Genomic DNA, 19615 nt, shown 5'->3' on the forward strand with positions numbered 1-19615 from the left:
AGTCACTAATATGCACACCCAATTGAGTGCTCATGAAACAAAAGCCATTTGATATTTGATTGAAAGAGCCATCCTAAATCAATTTCCAGAAAAGCTCCTTTTTTTTCCCTCTCCTTAACTTAAGATATAAAAAAGTATCCTTTTATTATACTTTATATTAGCTGGAACTTTCAAAGTGCTTCCATTAGCCATAAAGGAGCTGAAAAGCACGGGGGTGGGGGAGGGGGGAATCAGTCTTTGTGGTGTTGGTAAATGGGCTGCTTGTCCTGTGGTAGTATCAGCCAAATTTACTCACGGCGATGTGAACTTGCCAACATGCTTGCCCTGCCATCGCAGCTGACCAGATGCTGACACTGGCAATCCAAGAGTCATGATTCCTCAGTGCACTTCATTTTCCTATCAGAAATTTTCCCTTAACCTTGAAACTTTATGCTAGTCCACGTGTATATGAAAGAGAAAAGCGATGGTAAGGATTACAGAAATGGTTAACAATAAATGAATTCCTTTGACAAGTCGTTGAAAAGCCACACCATATAGATATAGTATTATTCCCCAACCTAGATATGAGGTCTGGTGATCACTCAATGTTTATGGTTCCCCAAGATGTGGTTGAACCCGGACTCATCTGTATCCTTCACTGTTATAAAACTACTACTGGTTGGTAACAGTCAGTATGCAAGAAATATCTATTTGCTACGCCACAAAAGTTTGATGCCGAATTTACAAAACTTAATTCGAAATTAATTGTTTTACATATTGCTCATTGGAAATAAAAGGTTCCAGTCCAATTGCAACTTGCTATGCCAAGGTGGGTCAATATCCACATCTCTAAGGAGAAAGCAAGAGGGACAGACAGACAGGGCAGGGGGAAGGGAGGGACTGGGAGGCAAGTAAAGAAAGGAAGCTCCAATTGGGGCATAAAGTACATAATAATAAAAAGAAAGGGGGGAGGGGATGCTCTGTTAGGCCTTTCAAGGATTTCTCCTCACATAGTTGGACTGAGTAAGAAGTACTTCCTATGCAAACCCCAGATCCGATTGTTTTGAAATCTAAGAACTTAGAATGCTGTCCTGAAGGAATGATTATGAAATCACCCCCTGCCTTCCACCTCTCACCCGGTCTTACAGGATTTCTGCGTTATTCAAATGGGCGTACTAAAATAATGTGAATACAATGTGGGCTCCGAAGCGCTGAAGGGGAGGGTTAATGAAACTGCTAATATAGAAAGCAAACGTGGGACCAGCTGCTCCAGAGTGCACGTGAAACCATTTTCCCTCACAAGGAGCAGAAGCTTTGGGACATAAGCAAACAGCGATGTGGGTCCTTAGACCTCAAGAGGTTAAGTGGAGAGGTAGGTCCATTTAAGTCAGTGTTTTAAATTACCACTTTTTTCCCCTGCTTCTGAAAACAAAGTATCCACTCTGGCTCATCTATTTGGAGTTATCAGAAAACTTCACATTGATGTTATTGGCAGGCGCTGACGTGTTCATTTGAAGAAGTCATGAGAGACATCAATTGGATACGATGTGGAAAAAGCAAAGGTTAGGTTCAATGAAAGATACACGAATTATAGTTTTAATTTCCAAACTACTACAAATCAATTGTGCCGCGTTTCATCTCAGATACACAGAGGCAGTAAAGATTATCGCGCTCGCTGCAATTATTCAGGAGCGCAGCCATTATGGAGGCGTCGTTTCTTGGGCATGTGGTGTGGTTTTTAAAGATTTGTTAATTTTGTTTTGTTTTTAAAGCAATGGCATTAGCTGCTCAATTACCCAGCAAGAGGGTTTTTGTAAACTTCTCTCGAGTTTCCATAGAAATGCATTGATCGGAGCATAATTTCTGTTAATATTTTCTTCTTGCGACTCCTCTGGTTGCTTAAACTAACTGAGCACCTGCCCCTTCGCAGGCGTTCTCATCTTTTGTTCAGCTCAGTAGGTTACCTAACTGGTGGGTTTTATTGAGTTAAATCAAGCTGTCACTTCATCTGCCTGAAGGATGACTCAAATACTACACATAATAATAAAAGAAAAGTGGGATAAAATAATCTTGTCAAGGCAGAAAAACTGATTGCTTGAAGTTGTAGCCTTCAATCAATACACTAATTCCACAATTTATACCTTTTTCAATTGAAGGGGAAAGAAACTCTGATATGGTATTTCTTGGCTCGCTGACCAACTTCGACCTTCTATCTGTGTGAGTGTGGGATTAACATGAGCTTCTGCTTAGGGGAGTCACCTATGAAAATAAGAAAACAAATGTGCGCATTTGTAGCTCCAAGTAAGTATTAATTTCAGAAATGCAGGCCGCATACACTGTTTATATCTCATGTCTGCCAAAGCGAACATCTTATTTAGCTTGGGGTAGAGAGCCTTTCCTACTTGATAATCATTTACAGCCGGAATTTGTGGCCAAAAGCACCTGAGAATTTGGCACGATGTAATTCCTTAGAGATTTTTTTTTTAGTTTGAGCTATTCACCAATACCCTATGTAAACAGTGCATAATGAGCAAGAGAGGGGTTATTTTAAATTGCATACCGATTTGATTCCTTTAAAATATTTTTTTCATGGAGGAGAAAATAGTTTTAACGATGGCTATAATTTCTTATGGAGTATAACAATAACCTTGTATTATTAAAAATACCTATCACTTTCACAAGCTTTGGTTTGTAAATTATAATTAATTTACATACCTTTTTAAATCAATAACAAAAAAAAAAGCTTCGCTTCAAAATTCTGCACTGTTTGGCTGTCAGAGTTTGTTTCGTTTCATAATTCCTCCCCTGCAGGCACCAACCAGGAAATAAAACTCTTTGTTTAGTGAGCCTTTTATATTTCACTAGGCCACCTGCTTGCCTTGAATTGTGGCATACATCAAGCAGGGTACCCCAAACTAATGTGCATCCTGATAGCCTATATCTTAAAGTGTGTGTGTGTGTGTGTGTGTGTGTGTGTGTGTGTGTACACACTCACTACTGAGCCTTGAAATTTTTGGCCTAAATGATTTTAGGTTACAAAAAAGATGTACCAGCCCAGATAGTATTGGGTTTAAGTAAATCATCTCCTTCCCTTATCAAGGAGTATTAATTTGTAAAATGGAAGCAATAAGTTACATGTAAATTTTATGTGAACTACAAATGATACATATTTGAAGTGTGCATTTCTTTTTAAATTAACTCTTTTTAAGCCCTGATTATTGTAGGAACACAAAACTACCTTGATCATTATGGTATACTTAATCACATCTAACTACCGGCTCTATTTTTATTATTTTTAAAATAAATATTTTTTATTATTTTTAATTATGTGCATGCAGAGATAGGAGGTCATGTGCCCACTCAGGCAGTACACAGTTTCTTAACCTCAGAGTTGATCTTTTAAAAGAACTTCGTGAGCCCACTCTGTTCTACAACCATTCAAGTAGCTGTTTGTTTTGGTTTTTTGTTTTGTTTTGTTTTGTTTTGTTTTTTTGAATGAAGTAGCATGCAGCAAATCTCCAAATGTTGCTTGCCTTTAAGAAAATAACTCAGAGACTGAGAGAAGTGAATAAAGATGTATTTTTTCATCACCGAAAATACAAAAATGCTTGCCTTTCCCAGCACAGACGCCCTTTCTGTCCAAACCATATTATTATAGGAAGACAAAAACAAGACAAAGAAAAAGACATACAATTCTAAATCCGTCCCCTTTTCAGAACCCTCCATCACTGTACTCCCCACACCAGACTCCTTCTTACCTCCAGTTTGAATGAAGTCACGCTTCCACTTTGAAATTTGCACTTTCACACAAACAAATGTATATATTCACTTGTTAAGTGGTTTAAAAAGCACATTCAAATATATGCCTAAATTATCAAGGAAAAGAAAAAGAAAGAGAAAGAAAGATAGAAAAAGAAAGAAAAAGAGAAAGAAAAAATTTAGAGGGTTTAATTAGTTACCACTGGCTTCATGTTTGTGCAATCTGACAGGACTTTTTGTTGTCTATGCTATTTCTGTACAGTTTTATCAAGTTGATTAATGTCTCCTTTGCACTGCCCTATCTTCTCTGTATTTTAATCCTCCTTTTATTCTCTTCTTGATCTCTCCTTGAGTGCTACACCAAGTTTGAGCCTAGCATGTGCACTTGCATTAATATACATTCCCCCTTTGAGAATTTATTGACTCTAAAGGCTTCTGTCTTCTGGCTAGAGTGTGGATCATGGCTCCTAAGAGTCACAGAAAGGTCAGGAATTAAGTAGAGGGTCAGGCCAAGCAGACAGTCTGGAACCAAGAAGAGTACAGAAGTCAGCAGCCAAAGGTCAATTGAGAGACCATGCAGAGTGTTATCAAAAGGAAAGAATCATACCTCAGCCAGATGTCAAGATAGCACAGCGTGTTGCAAGTCCAGAGAATCAGAAGAGACCAGGAGTCTCTTCAGTTTCATTCCTTAAATACCTTGAAGAGGAAATCGCAACCCCTGTATTTACACTAGCCAGGAATCAGTGACTGCCTTTCCTAGAGACTGGCATCTACAATCCTTGGGGCTGTAGATGTAGTTCTGTGGTAGAGTATTTGCTAGCATGAAAAAGGTCCTGTGTTTGATCCCCAACATGGAAAAATAAAACCGGATGCCCTCACTGTTGCTTTTACATCATTTTAAAGGATCCCAAGAATGTATTTTCTATATCTTTATAAACCTCTATATATCTCTCAACCCTCTCATCATTTCGAAAGCCAGCCGGTTCTATGGACTTTTAATTTAATAGAAGCTAAAAATCAACTCACTTGAGGCTTCCATTTTGTCCATGATTTCTTCAGTTGGTCAAATGTACTAAATGATTGCAATATGGTTTAAATATAAAGGATCTAGAATTCTGGAAGAGTAGGAAATATGTGGTAATCTCATATAAAATGTTCCATAGGAAGATAATGCTCATGTCATGCCATGGTGTGTAACATCAGGAAGGTAGAATGGTCCATAACTCTTGCCATCATAAGAGAAAGTCTAAAAATAGAAATGATCATGACACATAAGTAATTCTTCATGAATATAAGAATGTATCTCAGTGGTAACTAAGAAAACTAGAACTGTAACAATATTCATATGCCAGAATTGGAATTTATACCAACAAAGTTGATTCAATAGTTAATGGTCTTTCCTATAAAATCTTTAGAAGCAGATAGATTCACAAGTCAATTCTATAACCCATGTAAGAAGAATACCTCTGTTCTCTGTTAAGGAGTACTTCTTCATTCAAATCCACCTTTGCCCTAATGTACAAATTAGACTAAGCATTCGAAGAAAAGAAAACTACAAACCAAATCCTAATGAATATAGATGCGAAAACTCCTCAATGGAATATGTGGGGATGGAATCTAATACTGAAATAGATTTATAAACCAAGAAAAAAGTGGGCTTGCCCTGGGTATAATAAATACCCTAAGTATGCAAAAATAAATCCATCACAGAGACATGATTTTTCTTGATCATAAGATTATATACACAAATACAGAAAGACCATTTGACAAAATTTAAGTCATAGCTGGAAAAACTGAGTTTGATTGGGATGTTCATACCAGATTTATTCAGAATTACCAAACTTTGGAAGCATTTAGGAGGGTCTTGAATAGGTGACTGGATGAGGTGCTCAAACACAACTAAATTGTTCAAAATTTAAAAGAAATGAATTACAGTGAAAAGGTTTATGGTGGTGGGGCTAGAACAATGACTCAAGCTTTGAAAGCACTTGCTGTTCTTCCACATGACCAAAATTTGGTTTCCATTGCCCATATCAGATGGCTCACAATCTCCATTAACTCTAGTTTCAACAAACGCCACACCCTCTTCTACCCTCCACAGGTTCCTACACATGTGCATTTACATACCTCAGATATGCACACACAGAGAATATTTTAGGTGCATGCTAAAGAGGGTTGGTGAAAACTCAAGTGAGTATTTCCCAGTGAAAGGAGCTTAACTGAAAAAGCCACATAGTTTATAATTCCAACTTCTTGTCATCTATGACCCAGATGAAGTTAAAAGATCAGTATCATCAGGACTTACTGAGAAGGGAAAGATGAATAGAAAGAATGTGTATCATGTGTGGACAGCACAACTATTTCTGCAAGGTAGGATAGCATACATCACTAGAAACTTGTCTATACTTACAGAATACATATACTCACCAGTGCACCCTAAAGGAAACCATGATTCAGGAAGTAAAGATGCACCAGTGAAGTTGTACTGGTGTAGCACACTGGTGCAAGGGTTACTCTGGAGGACACTGTGAGCCTAGGAGGTCAAGAAAATGATTGCTAATCTGTCTCCTGCTCCACTTTGCTGTGGGGCTTAAAGCATCAGTTTTCTTTAAAGGTGTGAGCGCTGGTAAGTGGACCATGCTTCAAGCAGGGGTCAGACCACAGAGTACTTCATTTTTGAGAAAGAAAGCGCTACAGAAAGATAGAGAGATAGAGGGACAGAGACAGAGACAGACAGAGAGGAAAAAAGATTGGAGTAGTTGGGGATGGGTGTAAAAAAGTACATTGTATAAAATACTTAAAGAATTAACAAAAATAATCTTTAAAAATTTTAGAAATACCTAGAAAAAATGAAAGACAACTGCTACCTTGTAACTCTGAGTTTAAAAAATAATTCTTAGCCACACCACCAAATACTGAACTGATAATGGAAAGAAAAATCCATAAACACGAATCTCCATTAATAATAAATTAATTAATTAATTTCCCATTAATAAATATGGATTTATCCATTAATCCAGAGGTAACGCTTTTGATTTTGAAAAGGTAGTGTTAAAATAATAAAAAAGTAATGAAAAAACATTTTCAAATTACATATCTGATATTTTATATTATGCTGCTTTTTTATAAACATTCTATATTCAAGAATAAGCAAGCAACCCAATGAGAACATGGTCAGAAAACTTTACAGATAATCAGCCAAAGAAGATAGTATTGTAAACAGTAAACATAAAACAATGTTTAACACCATGAGAAACTAGGAAAATTCAAATTATAATGTGATAGTCACCACTAAGTACATTAGTCTTAGCAAGACTGAACATTGGTCATATTAGGGTTCATAAGAATGTGAATACAATGGCCTCTCTTATGCTATTAATACTTATGTCAATAATACAAACACTTATAAAAGGGGCTTTTCAATCTCTCGAAGGGTAAAATCCTTTCTTGATCTTGCCTTTCTGTTCCTGGGAATTACCCAGAAGATACGGAAGCCTATAATCAAGCCTAGACTAACACAGTCGAGATCCTGATAGCCTTGTTTATCTTCACTACTCAGACATCGGTATATTTAAATAATGGAAGGATACACAGCAACAAAAATGAACAAGTGATGTACACAGTCAACTGGATGATTCTCAAAATAAATATGGTGGGTGAAATAAAAATGATCCATACATATTCTTTTTACAAAAATTTGAAACAAATTATGGTAATAGAAAAAGGATTGGTAGTACCTGAAAATTTGGGCTGAGTGAAGAAAACACAAGAGGAATGGACTAAAATCAACATTGCTTCAAGTCATTGTCACACGGATGTTAACCCCAGTGACACTGGAAATGAGGACCCAGGAAATACTGAAAACAGCCACGGTAACAGAAACAAACTCTTGAAAGGATTTGAAAGTTTATTATTGACAGTTGACAAAAATCACCAGAGGCACACAACCTTCCTTGCACAGAACCATGGAAAATATATATCTACTTACAAATTCATCTTGTGTTACCAACTGTACATCTAAAATAATGTCACCTGTTGGCTCTGAAATCATACACATATAAGCAACATTAAACAGATTAATTGGTTTGAATTTAATATACATGTATATATGCATATACCACACACACACACACATATGCAACAGTAACTAAAAGAGAAAGGGTCTATGAATTTAAAAGGGAATGGGAACACGTGGCATGGGTAGGAAGGAAGAAAGTAATGTTACCACATTTTAATTTTTAAGATGATATTTCAAAACCAAGAAATAAATAAAATGATACCATGCTAGCAGAGAGGCTCAGCAGAAACATGCTGGGCCCATCAAACGATACCATCTCTTCATACTACATACCTAACAGTTTAAGCTCTCAATTCCAGCATGGAATACGTTATCTACTAAGTCCAGTAAGATATGGGTCTTCTATCTCAATTACCTCATAGACTTCCAGAGATGGCCGGCAGGAAGCTCCCCAAAACCATACTTGTGTGTCTGTAGAGTGGGACAATACCTTTTTACTGCAGATCCAGAAATCCCTGGAACAACCAGGGGTGGCCGAATGTGTCCGACTGTCAGCTATTGAGGAGCAGAAGCAGTCGCCAGCCTGACCCATAGAGAAAATTTGACTTGAACCTAGACAATTTTGTGAGAACCTGTCTCCAAATAAAACCTTTGAGCAACATTAAATAAATTCAGTAAGAGATGTGTGTGTGTGTGTGTGTGTGTGTGTGTGTGTGTGTGTGTGTGTGTGTGAGAGAGAGAGAGAGAGAGAGAGAGAGAGAGAGAGAGAGAGAGATGAGGTCATCAATTTAAGATGAAGTACAGAGAATCATAGGAGAACTAAGAGGGGAAGAGGAAAAGATGGGAAAAAGTAATATGATATACATGTATGAAAGTCTCAAAAAATTAAAAACTCGAATTCACTAAAATTTAGGGCTTGCGTGTGGCTCAAGGGTAGAATGATTACCTAGCATACGTAAGTCAAAGAAAGATGACAGGAAAAATAACAGCAAAAAGAGAAACAGTATGAGGAGATGAGCCTGAAAAGGAGACAGAGAAACAAGCTGGCCGGTGTATCTGAAGGAGAGTGCAAAAAGTAACTCTCCGTCAGCAGACATCACAAAGGCGCCTTGAAATTAGAAGGACCGAGGAGCTTCAAACTCTACCTTCCTCAAAAGATAAATAATGAAGGGGCTTCTCTCAGGATGTTGACCTAACTGTGAAGGGCAACTGAAAAAGGAGTGGCCAGGACAATAAGATATTTTGAGTATCCTCTACAGCTTAGGAATCAACTCCTTGATCATTGGTGGCCAATTTTATGGCACTCTGTAAGAAGTTCATGGGGACAAAGAGGTAAAGAAAGGATGTCCAGACTTCCACAAGTTCTTAAAATCATTTGTGTACACATCATGCTAGAATTAGAGATAAAATAAATAAACCTTTGTCATGATTTTAAAAATCCTCTATTACAGCTGGAGAAGGCTGGAAAAAAGATACCAAAGCACCTGCTACTGGTGCCATTATTATGGACGAATATGAGATAAAGAGATGGAAACAACGGGGTATGCAGTAGAAAGATGGACCAGAAAGCAGAGCCAAGAGGTTCGTACACTGTGGAGAATGGAGAGACTGGGGACTCGAAGGCAGTGAGGAAAAGACAGATATGAGAAGGCCACGGTGAGGTCTTGACCCTGGCTGTAGCCAGCAGTCATGTCTGGATCTGTGGTGTTATTGCAGCTGGGGGTATGTGTTGATGTCTGTGGCATGAGTTTATAACAGCAGCCAAGTAGATGTCAATAGTTTGGGCTGCCACCAGAGACCGTGTGAATATCTGAGGTCCACGTGTGCCAGAGGGACATGCTAATGTGAGTGACCTAAATTGCCACCTGAGGCCATTGGGACGTGGGGGTGGGGCGGTTGGTGCATGTCTAGGTCCATGGTCCTATGGCAGCTGGGGCCTGTGTTGTTATCCCAGGACCATGTTACCACCAAAGTCCATTCAGATGTCCCTGGTCTGGACTGCACTATGCTGAGCTGCCTTGTCCCTCACCAGCTGCAGCAGTTAGGAGATGCAGCCCGGTACTTCACCTGGACAGCAGAGTGGAGCTAGCACTTGGGGGAGAGGGACGGGGGGGGGGGGTGAGGATGCAGGTGATCCCTAAGAACTAGTCCTGCCCTTTGCTGGCTGTGGCATTGGGTATGTGAGCTAACCAGAACAGGGCTAGAGAGCTCGCCCTGGTGGTACAGGTGCAGTAGAGCTGATGGACTGAGCAACGTAGCTGCCTCCCAGGCCCACATCCAGGGTTTTCAGTTGCCTGATCCCAACGGCTATCCCATCTGTGAACTGCTGGATCTTATGAAAGGGGCATCCTGCAAATCCAAAGCAGAAGGATCTCAATGGCACAGGGCAACAACACGATATCCTAGAGGAGCCCTCATGAAGATCTGGTATTGATGGTGTAGCAAAAACCAAAGGCTCTGAAAAAGATCAATGACTCATTGCAATGAACATTTGCAAGCAAAAATGTGTGGACAAAAGGGTATACAGTGTGACGCATTGTGACACTCTATGGATGCCACAATAAGTTCTGTCTCATTTTCTCTTCTTTTGGGAAAAAGGTTACAAGGGCAGAGAGCAGAAACAAAGGGATGGGAAGATGAGTGGGATTGGGATGCATGATGTGAAATTCACAATCAATAAAAAGTCAGGGGAAAAAAAACCCTCTGCTCTGAACAGGGTAGAATTGAAGCTGCGATTTAGCAGGCTACTGCAGTAATAATCTAAGTGTGACATAATTGCTTCAGGGTCTTAGCCAGAGTGGAATAAAAAGATGAATGAATTCTGGCTATATGTTGCATGTAGAGTCAACAGATCTCACTCGTGGCTTAGACAATGAGGGTAAAAAGAAGGAAGGTTCGAGTAGGGTGGCAAGGTTTTAGTTACAATGGTTGAAAAAAATGACACAGTAATAATAACTGACTCAACAACCAGAAATTCCCCAAAGCTTAAAAGCAAGAATAGGGACTCAAGAAAGTAGAGCACATATTTACATATTTGTAAAATATTTACTAAATTATCATATAGGATTCAAACAGGGGTCTCATGTATACTCCTGAATTCTGTCTTTCTATGTCTCATAAAAGAAGTGGAAACTTAGGGGTTCTTTGGAAAGTCAGTTGGATGGGGTTTGGCTGGGTCACCCATGTGAAGGAACGTCTTGATGAAGCAGACACAGGAGAGAGGATGTACTGTTAAAGCAAGAACTTGAAAAGTCACATGATGAAGGATTCTTTGCTAGCAACACACATGGATTGGTCCACCTTACATTGCATAGTTGAACTGCATTTGTCTGGAGCTCCTCACACTCAGGATGATTGGATGCATGTGCTGAGGCAAAACCCATGCTGAGGCAAGACCTGCGCTGAGACAAGGCACATGGAGGACACGTGATGTTTGGAGGATATAAATAGGACTCCACGGATTGACAGAGCAAGAGCCTGGCTTCCAGGTACAGCTAGCTGTACAACACTTGTGGGTTTCATGTCTTTGCTGATCTTCACTTCCCTGAGAGAGGCACAGCTGAGAGAGAGTTTCTCCTGGTGGTGGTCCTGGTTCGTCCTGCTGACGGGGGCTGAGGATGAGGCCTGACTGTCTCTGCTAGGTCGTGTCACCACTGTGGCTAACACAACTCTCCCTAACTGGACTGCTGGTGTATCTGTAAAATGTTTGCGAGTGGATCAAGCTGCCACTGCCAACCTGTGAATTAAACTGCCAATTTCCAGACAACAATGATGTGAGTTGCTCCAAAGAACTTCCTAAACCGGTCCAATTCTCCCATCACCTTTCTTTCCCACTACCTCTGGTGGGTGGTTGGCTACAAGGGAGGTTAAAGCATTTAAGCACCATCATTAAAAATAAGGTTTAAAAAATTAAAGTTACACACCCAATACCTATATTATGTCTCTTTTCTGATAGTTTGTTCCTTAACTGCAGAATTTGTAAAGTGGCCTGGACTTGAGATAGTTTCCCCAATCACTCTGCAACGTAACACATTTTACCAGTGACCTTTAATTACATAAGCATTCATATCCTTATGTATTAATTAGCCTTTGCTGCTGCCTCATTGACTTAAAAACAAAAAACAGTTTACTATCTCATGAATAGCCTGGAAGTTCTGCCCTGGGTTCCAGAAAGACAAGATGATCTACGTTGACCTCACTCAAAGGTCTGAAGCTACAGCTCTAAGGCTGAAATGTCTCATTCTCTCCTTACATGAGTTCTTCCACCTTTCTAGAAAAGTTATTTTCTAAGATATTTTGCCATGAAGCCTCAGAGACCACAAAAGCAAGAGAAGGTGACTCCCAACAGTCAAATTCTGCAGTCCTTAGCTTAGCAAGTGACACAAACGAGAATTTGCAGCTACAGAAATAAATGTAACCATATGATGAATCCCCTGGGGTCACATTACATTGGGATGTATACAATGGGCTAGATGGGAAGTATTGTCAACTTCGCCATGTCTGAATTAAGACTATTGAAATGTTTACTTCTGTACAGTTTCTAGACTTTTAGCACTCTGATATTTAGCAACCACCTGCAACAATCTATTTGAGTTGTAATTGAAGAATGACTTATTAACTTATACAATTTTGTATGAGTTTTGGATAATGAAACTTACTCTCTTTCCATGTCAACCTTTAATGGCCCTTCTTGGTCATACACCAAGCTGGCAGACGAGTGCAGTGTGGGCATACTTGGCTGTTTCCCATCAAGCAAGCTTCAATTCTTGGACTCATTTATGTACTCAAAATTAATCAGCCCTCAAGTCTCCTACCTTAAGTATTTAATACATAACATGCATGGCCACTTTTCACTTTCTTGATGATGTGGTAATCATGGCAAGTACCAATGCCACTAGTCATAGGCTCTTTGTAGTCTATTAATGAGATCGTACTGGGTTTCATTAAGGATTTTAATTATGTTCCTTTCCCCTTTTGCTTCCAGCTTGTTTTGATTAATAAAATTACCCACAGCTGCTTCAGATTGGTCACTCCTTCTGGGAGAAAAACCAAACGGAATGCTTAGAACAGGTGCTTGGTACTTGACCAGATTCACAGGTTTAAATGAGTTTGACCTCTGGCTCTGGAAGTTGGGGAAGGAAGCTATAGACATGTTTCTCAGGATTAGAAAATTACCCTTTTACATGACAGGACTGGTGGCTACTGTAAAAAAAAATTAAGAACTTTAAAAAAATCTTTCTAATCATGTGAAACCACATAGTGATAAACTTTGAGGTATTGCTAGTATTTAAGTAAGGGAAAAAAACAAGTCTTCAGAACTCTTGTTAGCATAATGCAGGGCCTGGTATTCTGTCATCCAAAGAGCAGAGTATAGAACTGTTATTGTCCAGAAAAGCCTGCAGTAATGAATTTTTACACCCTTAAAAGAGGCTCTTGGATGAACTGGAGAATATCCAGAGAAAAGCAATTAGGGAAAAAATTAATGTGGGGAATTTTCAGAGGAGTTAAGGCTACTTAACCTAGAGGGGGAAATAAGTCTGAGATGCTTCTACATTAATGAATCTAAATTATAAAGGTATTGGCCAGCTGTTCTGCTACTCTACAGAGTACTGGGCTGAAGAAAAATGATCTCAACAGACTGGAGGTATCAATGAAATGTAACCCAATAAAGCTTGATTCTGAGGGGAGAGAATGAAGGTCCTGTCTCCTTAATAAGCAACAAAAAATGGAAAGTTTCTGCATTAATTCTTCTCCTCGAATGGTAAGTAGTTTCGCTTTGCTCCTTTGTTGACCATAATAGTTGAGTCACTGCTGTGTGTCAGGTGCTATACATGTCAAGGAGCAAGAAGCTGTGGTCCATTCCCTGGGGTTTTCACCCACTCTAAGAAATTTTTCACTCCCTAGTTCTGGTCTTTTAGCTTAAAGGACTTGGTTTTACATTTACTCTGTGTGTGTGTGTGTGTGTGTGTGTGTGTGTGTGTGTGTGTGTGTGTGTACAAATGGGCAAGCTTGACAACCTGAGATTAGTTCCTAGAAATCACATGATTGGAGAAAACCCATTCGCCAAATTATCCTCTGATGTCTGCAATTACACCATAGACATTTAAAAATCTCCCGGGCCAGCATGTATCATAGCAGCATAAACCACTTGTTTAAGTTGAATACTCAAAAACCTACATAAAATTAGAAGGAAAAAACCAATGCCACAAAGTCATCCTCAGGGCCTCAACATGCAATAGTTACTTATACATCATACGCACACAAAAATAATGATAAAAGAAATTTCAACACATCAAAATTCTAATGTAATCACTACATTATGCTATATGTATTATTTAAACCATGATATGCTATGTATAAAAAGGTAGTGAAAATGCATGTGTAAGTTGTTGAGGTTTATATTTTCAAAGATGTGAAGGAGCATCCCACTAAAATGGACATGTTTTGTTCAGGAATAACAATATCTTTCTTCAAATAATGTACAATAAAGTCCAGATTTTTTATTTTCCAATGAAGATAAACTTGATTTTGTAGGTGTTTGCGAAATATAGACAAGTGTCTATTGAATTAATAGTATGGAAATATAAGGAGGAAGAGGACATTGTCTTTAACCTTTAGCTTGCAGCTTTAATGGAGAATCTAAATAATATTCCAACACCATGGCTCACTGGCCAAAGCCATATACTGGGATCCAACATTGCAAATGGCAAAATATGGTTTAAGGAAAAAAATAATTTTGGGTTCTTAAAAAGGAAAAAATACTTCCTTATAGAACTCAAATTCCACAGTAGTTAAGTCATCCCAGGTCCAGCTGAGTCCATACAAATCTCGTTGTCAAAACATAATCTTTGGCTAATCCTTGGCCCCTACTGCCCCTAATGGGTTACCACTACTAGCTCCACATTTACATTAGGCCAAACTGTGACCCTAGAGATAAGCCAACCTTTCCTAATGACCACCATAACAAATCTATGCTGGTAGTATTGATTTTTCTTAGTCATTCAACAAAGAGTCACTGAGTATTACATGATGTTCTGGGCATATAAGGTATTGTACTAAACAAAACAGATGATGTTTCTGGCCTCTGAAATTTCATATTATGGTGGTAGAAGATATACTAAGCAAACAGAAATGTAAGTGTGTAAAATTATTTAGCATTGAGGCCATTGAGAATCTTAGCAGAATAAAGAGCAGCAAATACTTCATATCCAGTATGTCAACAATACATACTGTAGCATTTTGTGTGTCTGATGGAGCAAGGCTGAAGCATGACCATATCTGCATCAAAGAAATGTCCTGAAAATCACATATGCTATAAAGGAGAATACATAATAAATAACATCCCCCAAGGGAAACTCTAGATGCTGTTGGTAGAAGGAGTTGTCAGACTCCTTAACAGACTAAACTGAAGTCCATAGGAGTCATTAAAATGTAATATAAAACCTCCTCAAACACTTAAGGTATCCATTCAGGTTGGCTATTGACAGACTTATATGGGTTAAACTTGTGTGCCACATATGTAGTGGACCAAAAAAGATGTCAAGGACTTATGAAAAGATTAGGGAGGAAAGAAAGTGATGCTAAAGAAACACATAGTAGAAAAGTTTGGTATTTGCAGAATAAGGCATACAATGCTATTGAGTATTGTACTGAAAAAACAGGTGACATGGCTATATTGTAAATGCCTCAAACTGTTCATTTGCTAGCAAATGAAGATATTGAAAAGTTCTAGAGGAAATAATACTCCTTGTATTTGCTTTAGGAAGGTTAAATTGGCAATAGTGCATAGAATTGGTTTGAAGAAAGATCTAGAAGAATCAAGTTAGGTGAATTCTTTTGGAAATGTTGATGTATACTTATTATTTATTGCATGTTTGTGTGGACATACATGCCACAGTGTGTGGAAGTCAAAGAACAAGTTGTTGGAACTGGTTCTTTCCCTCACACAAGTGGGTGCCAGGATGAAACTCAAGTCAGCTGGCTTAGCAACAAGTGCCTTAACTGCTGAACCACTTGCAGCCCTAGAATAGTTTTTTTAAAGGAGTATCCACAATATCACGTTTCAATACTTTATTCCTTTTTAAGACAATAAAAATGGACAAACTTTTGCTTCCTGTTCTGTAGGTTGCTTCTTCCTGTGACTGATAGTGTCTTTTCCTATAGAGAAACATTTTTGTTTCATAAGGTTCCATTTACCAGTTGTTGTTCTTAATTCCTGTGCTATGTGATGTTTTCATTTCAGTGGTGGGCACCAGATATGGTGCTACCTCAGATTGTTCAAAATCAGTAACTAGGATTTGTCTCATGCTCTGGTAGAGGTGTGATTCTATCAAATGAATATAGTTTACATTTGGAATTCTGAGGACTTTTAAGAGGGTATAAAAATACTAGCACTCGAGAGGCTACAGTAGCTGCTGCTCCCCTGCTCTTGCTGATTTTTGATGCAGCTTTTGTTATTTGCTGGTTGCTTTTGCTGTTGGCTGGATTGCCAGTTGTTGGTTGCAGATATCCTGACGATTAATGTTGGACTTATCCCAAGGAATGCAACTTGGGAAGTAGTCTAAAAAGATCTATGTCCCTTTCCCTTCTAACCTTCTTTCTTCTCTACCTAGAGTTAGGGGCGGGGCATAGAGATACTGAGGTGGAGAAGGGTGATAGATATAAGAACCCAATAAAGTAGACATTTTGATCTACAATATGGTTGCTTAATTATGAACTTAATGAGGACAATGAAAATGAAATGCCAGCCTGTGCCCTGTGCTGACCCTTGACCTCTCTGTACCCAGATCCCTCAAGAAGAAAACTTGCCTCCCAGAAGTGCTGACACACCTGAGAGCACAGGTGAGACCACCATTTCTGCTCACATTACTGGCCCAAGAGGAACCCTCACAGAGCTCTCTGGACATAGGAACTGAGGAACAGTCTGGAACAGGATCCTTCCTGTTTCCAACTGCACCTGGAGCTGACCCTGTGCCACAGAAAGCTGGTCTCCCAAGAGTGTTGACACATCTAAGAGCACAGGTAAGACTGCTACTTCTGCTCTAAGGGACCTGCCCAGAACCCTCAAGACACAGGAATTGAGGAGCAGTCTGGGACAGGATCCTTCCAGTTTCTCTCTGCACCCTGACCTGACCCAGTGCAAGAGGGTCATCCCTGAGAGAGATTCCCCCTGAGAGAGAGCTGGTTTCTGAGTAGTGCTGACACACAGGCTTACAGGATGGTCAAGCCACAGTCAGAGACAGCAAGAACAGCTAACATTAGAGATAAGCATGTGGGAAAGGGCAAAAGAAGAAGCAAGGGCAAAAACTTAAGCAACACAAACAAAGGCTACTGGGCATCATCAAAACCCAGTTCCCCCAACACAGCAACACCAGAATACCCAACCTACCAGAAAAGCAATATTTTGATTTAAAATCACAAATCAGGATAATGTTAGATTACATTAAGAATGACATAAATAACTCCCTTAAAGAAATGCAGGACAACACAGGTAAACAGGTAGAAGCCCTTAAAGAGGAAACACAAAAATGAACCAAACAGGTGAAGAAATTGAATAAAACCATCCAAGATCTAAACATGGAAATCGAAGCAATAAAGAAATAACAAAGAGAAACAAGTCAGAAAACAGAAAACCTAGAAAAGAGATTAGGAGTGATAGACAAGGGGTTGGGGATTTAGCTCAGTGGTAGAGTGCTTGCCTAGGAAGCGCAAGGCCCTGGGTTCGGTCCCCAGCTCCGAAAAAAAGAAAAAAAAAAAAAAAGCATTCCGAACAGAGTACAAAAGATAGTAGAAAGAATAACAGGGGCAGAAAATACCATGGAAACATTGATACAATAAGCAAAGAAAATGCAAAACCCAAAAGGCTCCTAATCCAAGAAATCTAGGATATAATGACAAGATCGAACCAAAGGATCATAGGTATAGAAGAGAGCAAAGATACCCAACTTAAAGGGCCAGTAAATATCTTCAACAAAATTATAGAATAAAACTTCCCTAACCTAAAGAAAGAGATGCCCATGTAATATATAAAGGCAGACTTATCAGAATCACACCAGACTTCTCAACAAAGACTATGAAAGCTTGAAGATCCTAGGCAGATGTCATACAGAACTTAAGAGAACACAAATGCCAGCCCAAGCTACTATATCTAGCAAAACTCTAAATTAATGTAGATGGAGAAACCAAGATATTCCATGACAAAACCAAATTTACAGAATATCTTTCCAAAATCCAGCCCAGAAAATGATAATAGACAGAAAACTATAAAACAAGGAGGGAAACGACACCTTAGAAAAAGCAAAAAAGTAATCTTCCTTCAACTAACCCAAAAGAAGAGAGCCACACAAGCATAATTCCACCTCTAACAACAAAAATAAGAGAAAGCAAAATCACTATTCTTTAATATCTCTTAGCATCAATGGATTCAATTCCCCAATAAAAAGACATAGACTAACAGACTCAATATGTAAAGAGGATCCAGCATTTTGCTGCATTGAGGAAGCACACCTCAGGAGCAAAGACAGACACTACATCAGAGTAAAAGGCTGGAAAACAATATTCAAAAACAAATGATCTCAAGGAACAAGCTGGAGTATCCATTTTAATATCCAATAAAATCAACTTTCAACCAAAACCTATCAAAAAAATAAGGAAGGACACTTCATCTTCATCAAAGGAAAAATCCACCAAAATGAACTCTCAATCCTGAATATCTATGCTCCAAATGCAAGGACATCTACATTCATAAAAGAACCTTACTAAAGCTGAAAGCACACATTATACCTCACATAAAAATAGTGGCAGACTTCAACAACCCACTCTCATCAATGGACAGATCATGGAAAAAGAAATTAAACAGAGACATGAAGAAACTAACAGAAGTTATGAGCCAAATGGACTTAACAAATATTTATAGAATGTTTCATCCTAAAACAAAAGGATATACCTTCTTGTTAGCACTCACGGTACCTTCTTCAAGATTGACCATATAATAGGTCACAAAACAGGCCGAAACAGATAAAAAGAAGGTTGAAATAATCCCATATAACCTATCAAATCACCATGGACTAAGGTTGGACACCCCAATGTTAGAAAATGTTTGAGGGGGAATTAAAAAGGGAGAATAGATGGGGAGGGGAACACCCTTATAGAAGAAAGGGAGGGGGAAGGGATAGGGGACTTATGTCCTGGAAACTGGGAAATGAAATAACATTTGAAATGTAAATAGCAAAACATTCACTAAGGAGGGAAACTATACCCTAGAAAGAAAGAGAAAGTAATCTCCTTGCAACAAAAAAAAAAAGGAGATACAAACATAATTCCAAATCTAACAATGTAAATAATAGAAAGCAACAATCACTACTCCTTACTATCTATTAATACCAATGGACTCAATTCCCCAACAAAAAGGCATAGATTAACAAATTGGGTATGTAAGGAGGACCTAGAATTTCTGCATACAAGAAACACAGCTCAGAGACAAAGACAGACACTACCTCAGTGAAAAAGGCTGGAAAAAAATTTCCAAGCAAATGGTCCAAAGAAACAAACTGTAAATAGTCATCAAAAAAGATGAGGAAGGACACTGCATATTCATCAAAGGCAAAATCCACAAAGATGAACCCTCAATCCTAAATATCTATGCTCCAAATACAAGGGCACCTACATACATAAAAGAAACCTTATTAAAACTCAAATCACACATTGCACCTCACACAGTAATAGTAGGAGATTTCAACTCTCCACTCTCATCAATGGGCAGATTATAGAAACAGAAATTCAACAGAGACATGAAAATAACAGAAGTTATGAACCAAATGGAATTAACAGATATTTATAGAACATTTCATCCTAAAACAA

The 19615-nt window shown here is 38.7% G+C and overlaps 1 long non-coding RNA gene across 3 annotated transcripts; it reads left to right on the forward strand.

The window, feature by feature from the left end:
• The first annotated feature begins 1109 nt into the window (after positions 1-1109).
• Positions 1110-19338, forward strand: LOC102552656 (uncharacterized). Of its 3 annotated transcripts, none has more exons than XR_591506.4 (5): positions 1110-1351; positions 2136-2280; positions 9208-9337; positions 13332-13517; positions 16543-19338. It is a non-coding gene; the product is annotated as an uncharacterized LOC102552656 (long non-coding RNA). The 3 variants fall into 3 exon arrangements; XR_005502160.2 differs by having other exon boundaries at positions 1116-1351; positions 13362-13517; XR_001837112.3 differs by lacking the exon at positions 2136-2280.
• The last annotated feature ends 277 nt before the right edge of the window (positions 19339-19615 follow it).

The sequence above is a fragment of the Rattus norvegicus genome, chromosome 3 (genome assembly GCF_036323735.1).
Source record: "Rattus norvegicus strain BN/NHsdMcwi chromosome 3, GRCr8, whole genome shotgun sequence".
Lineage (NCBI taxonomy): Eukaryota > Metazoa > Chordata > Mammalia > Rodentia > Muridae > Rattus > Rattus norvegicus.